Source organism: Montipora capricornis, chromosome 3 (assembly GCF_036669925.1).
Source record: "Montipora capricornis isolate CH-2021 chromosome 3, ASM3666992v2, whole genome shotgun sequence".
Classification (NCBI taxonomy): domain Eukaryota; kingdom Metazoa; phylum Cnidaria; class Anthozoa; order Scleractinia; family Acroporidae; genus Montipora; species Montipora capricornis.
Genome location: NC_090885.1, coordinates 25627341 through 25632340, shown reverse-complemented (window position 1 = coordinate 25632340; position 5000 = coordinate 25627341). Strand labels below are relative to the sequence as shown.

General features: G+C 37.8%; 1 long non-coding RNA gene across 1 annotated transcript in view; it reads left to right on the top strand.

Annotated features, from left to right (window-relative positions):
• The window catches only part of LOC138042651 (uncharacterized), a 2496-nt gene extending 1839 nt beyond the window's left edge, over positions 1 to 657 (top strand). Inside the window, exon 2 of the long non-coding RNA XR_011131061.1 lies at positions 1 to 657. This exon is cut by the window's left edge and continues 1082 nt beyond it. This is a non-coding gene — a long non-coding RNA (uncharacterized lncRNA).
• The last annotated feature ends 4343 nt before the right edge of the window (positions 658 to 5000 follow it).

Below are 5000 nucleotides of genomic sequence, written 5' to 3'. Positions count from 1 at the left end.
CTGTTACCTTCAAGGGTTGTTTTAAAAAAATTTCCAAGTACCCTGTCATTTTCAGAGGGAAGACCCCTCCTGAGCAAATTGCATCCTTATGTTTGGGTTCCCATTGATTTCATGATAAAAGCAACATTGTCCTAAAATAATATTTAAATACCATTATAGTCTTTTTAACCTAACTTTTTTGCACAGTTTACTCCTTGAGCCACCAGCTTCAACTTTGATACTTTTGAGCAGTTATAGTAATGGTGGAGGTTATTTGGTTCCGCTAAAGAATAAGAAAATCAAAGTAATAATAGCACTTTATGTTCCACTAATGAGCTGTACAGCTAAGGTCTGTCAAATTTCCATCTGAGTAACCTGACAGCTCTTACAGTACTTCTCAATGTAAACAAAAGGAATCTTGTGGACTTGAACAGTCCCAAACAGAAATGCTGTGTATTCCAAATATGGTCACATGAACTCTTCAAGGTTTGCCTGCTTCCAGAACTTCAAATCCATGAATAGTTCGAATATTTTTCCTGGGCTCCTTTAGATTGTGTACACTTTTTAATGGTTTGCCTTTAAACCTAATATTCACAATCTAATACAAATACCACTGAGGCTGACAAGACAACAATATCCTTTATTTAAACAAAACCAATATTAAAGAAATAATACATGCTTGTGGGGTTGTGTGCTAACTATAATCAAGATGCACTACAGGAAATAAAAACTTAAAACTAACTATGTAAGAGACATAGGATATGAAGTAGAAATTAATTACTATCCAAAGATCATATTGTAAATATTATAACAGGTTGATTGACAAGTCCTAAATGCTCAAAATGGTAGAGCATAAAATTATTTGAAGTCCAGCAGGACCCAAGACGAGAAGTTATGATAAAAGCTTTAAACTTTTTTCTAAAATATTTTACTACTATCAAACCCAACGAGACCTTATGCATGGGATTGTCACTGTTTCTAGCTGCAGCTCCAAATCACGTAATATATTAATAAATTTTGTCATCTAAGAAAAGAACAACATGTGGGGTGTAACCAAAAACGTCCATGGTAATAATGTAATTCTTCATTTCAGGAACTTGTAACTATCCACTGTCAACCATCACATGACTCAAAACAGATTAACTTGATCCGACAACACATGACAGTCCCCTAAAACCAAATTACATCATTAATGCTTCCAAAAAACAATAGTCTAATAAAACTAGGGGTAATCGAAGCTTAGGCGAGTGCGTTCGATGTTTGTAGGACGGTACAGGTTTGGTACAGGTAGCAACTGAGGGGGGAGGGTGGATGGTTCGTGCGATAGGAAAATGCTATTACAGTGGAACCCTGATACAACGATCCTCGATATAACGATATCCCCGGTAAAAAGATAAACATGCTATGTCCCGGCAAAAGTTATATCAAAATGTATGGGACAGAACCCCGATATAACGATCTTCAATATAACGATATTCCCGATATAACGCTGAGTTCTTAGCGTACCGAGCGTAAAATCTTCCCCGATATAACGATATTACAGCATCAGTACACAGATACAAGTTTTGTTTTGTTTTGTTTCCCTTTTACGATTCATACCACAGACTTTGTTGTGTAACCTTGATAACGTCTAATGCTTTGCAAATTGTTAGTCATTTGATACTCATTACAAGTTTAATTAAACAATATGTACAGTAGTAAAAAAGCACATGTTAATTTTACCCTGATATAAAGATAAGATATCTAATTCCACTGTACTGCATCTATGAACGTGACGATTTGTTAGACGTAATCATTAACTATTTATTTGGAATTCTACAAGTAGACAACTACTGAAAATTACTCTAAAATGAAACTATTACTTGCAAGTCTTTTCAGCTTGTGGTATTAAAGACCTAAGATTACTTTTCTGTGCTGAACGCTTGGACAAAATAAATTCAGTTTGTTGATTTCAATGCCGTAAATATCACAAGTCATGATGAAATGGCGCCGACGAGCGTCATATCTCGGTAGATTTACTTTGTGGCGCAACGGCCGCCAAGCTTCACACCTCGGTTGATTTACTTTGAGGCACAACGGCCACCGAGCTACACAACTCGGTTGATTTACTTTGTGGCAGAGCGGCCGCCGAGCTACACAACTCGGTAGATTTACTTTGTGGCACAACGGCCGCCAAGCTTCACAACTCGGTTGATTTACTTTGAGGCACAACGGCCACCGAGCTACACAACTCGGTAGATTTACTTTGTGGCAGAACGGCCGCCGAGCTACACAACTCGGTAGATTCACTCTGTGGCACAACGGCCGCCGAGCAAAACAAACCGGTTTGATGCAAGCGCGAGGAGTCGCACACATTTTCCAAGGACAGTGACGAACCATGCTTAATCCAAAGTAAAATTTTACCGACTTCAGTTGACAGACCTTCAGCAATCTTTCAGTTCTTTTCAACGATGAACGATGGAAGATTATCACACCTCACCAAACGCTAGAATAATGAACGCCGACGACGCACAAATCACCACGTGCGATAGTTCGTCAAAGTGAGGCAAAACGTAACCAAGCGCCTCAAAGCGAGGCAAAAGTGTGTCGACGAAAACGCAATCTCGAAAAAACTTCCCTTACAACACAAATTAGGGGTTGCGTTCTCGTACCTCGAACGCAAAAATGATTTGTTACACGCAAAGAGCCACGAATCTGAATCTATAGATATCTATATATATATAGCTCTAGTAATGTACCCACACTTCAGTTCTTCCAAACATTATTTTAACTAACACATGGATTGTGGCAGGGTCAAAAACGTGCCTTAAACACAAATTAATTGCAAATCCATAACTTGGTAACTATTTTAACGGACAAAATAATGAAATAGACGTCGACATGGATCGGTGAGTTGTGACCCCGGGGTTGTGACTGCTAAGAAGTATAATAACTTAAAGATATAATTTAACAAGAAAAGAGAATATAATAACCTTAAAAGCAGCTATTTAAAATATTTGATGTTAGGGTTACGTTCGCAATGACACAGTCACACTCAAAATCAAATTCACATCTGATCGAATCATTGATCATTCATGTTATGTAGAGGTGCCGATCGTAAGGAGTAACGCAGAAAAAAATAACCTTCACGTTGCACAATATTGCCATTTCCCTGCCACAAGCCAATTCACACATGAACGGAAACCTTGGGAATCCCTCTTTCTGCACATTACAGTAACTTTTTGTACCCGATGGCAACTAACTTTCTACATTAAAAATTGCGTAAAAAACTTACCTGTGTCGCAGCTCTTTTCCCACGAAATAAAATTTTCCAGGAGCAAGTTTTCCGAGGATACTAGTTAGATTGGACTTGCAAACGTTTTACACAACATAGACGTTCTCAAAGAATACATTCTATTTGAAACTGGCGTTCAAACTAGCCTTGATCGCTCTAAAAAGAACGTAAACCAACAAGGTACCGATTCTCAAACGGCAGCCATATTGCGCGACTCATGCGGAGACATTTTCGCCAGTGAAGCAAACCGGATTTATAACATGCGGTGGGGCAACCAAAGCGATGGGAGCTGTGTTTAAGGTTTCAGTGTGGAACTTTTAATATCGTTCGCCGATTTAGAAACTCGAACATGACCCCAGGCAGGTATTTGGGGACGAGTCTGGGATTTGATTTGCTCTGCCCAACTATCGGTACACTTGCGTAGGTTTGCGCTCACCGTATGGAGGCTCAGTGAACCGTTGACCAGCCGTGTCAAAATTGGTTGTTAGCGAGCCTCGAAGGAGTTTGAAAATTTGAATATTTTTCGCAGTTTCTCAGCGATGGATACTCGCTGGACCTTGAAACTTGGTCAAGGGGAAGTAAATTTATCCGTGTAGCCATCGCCGGAGTTTGAGCGTGACTGATGCCGGAGAAGTGTGAATTTTTTCGGTGAGATCTGAGGTAAGTTAGAAATGAGTTTCCAGCCTTTCCTTTATTCCCGGCATGTGCAATCGATAAAAACCGATATCGGAAAACCGTTCGATAAATCGATATCAATCGATAATTTTTAATTAATCGATATCGATTTTATCGATCAATCGATAGAAATCGATACTCACAGTCTTCCGCGTATTTAACGATATCGATTTTATCGATTAATCGATTTTAACGGAGTATCAAAAACCATACAAAATAAAACTGCTTCTATGTGGACAGCGTTTTAATTTAATATAAAACAATGAACAGAAACATTAAGCAACCAAGGATTTATTTCATTCAGTCAACACATTAACTTCATTCTTTGTTTTTTCTTTTGTTTCTTTGGTTCTGGAACCATGTTTTAACCTAACCTTTACTTCGTTTTACTTATTTATAGAATGATTTTAGCTCTGATTTGTAGTATGATTTTTGCGGCGGCGAGGGTTTTGCTGACAAAACATTTACTGGAGACAATGTCTAGCATTACAACTACGCAGCTTCGTACTTCGTAGTACATGTATTTGTAGGATGTCATTACGACATTTAGCTTGAACAGTTTCTGAGTAAATACAAAAAGCGGTTATGTTATGTTGCGTTTCCCCGTTGAATCATGCCAGGGAATCGTGTTAATATTATTTGATTATCAGTATTCATTCAGTTATCGATTTGTTAAATAAATCTTTAAATTCGTCCTACTTGATTCATTGAATCGTAAGAGTGTTTTTATGGAAGATTTGATACATTTTAGAAATTCGATAAAATCGATAACATTAATTTAAAAATCGATAATTATCGATTACTCACAACGTGTCCTTTTATCGATTTTAATCGATTTCCGATACAATTTACTAATTTTTATCGATTGTTATCGAATGTTATCGATTATCGGTTTTATCGATTGCACATGCCGGGTTTATTTAGGGAAGAGTGGCGACTCGGGAATTTGAGAAGTCGCTTAAATCGCATTCAATCAGGCAAAAAACCACACAAAAAGCAAGAAATTCACCATGACAATAAAGTACGGCTTTTTTATTGAGAACTTTTGCGGGTAAATATCTTTTTCAGTCTG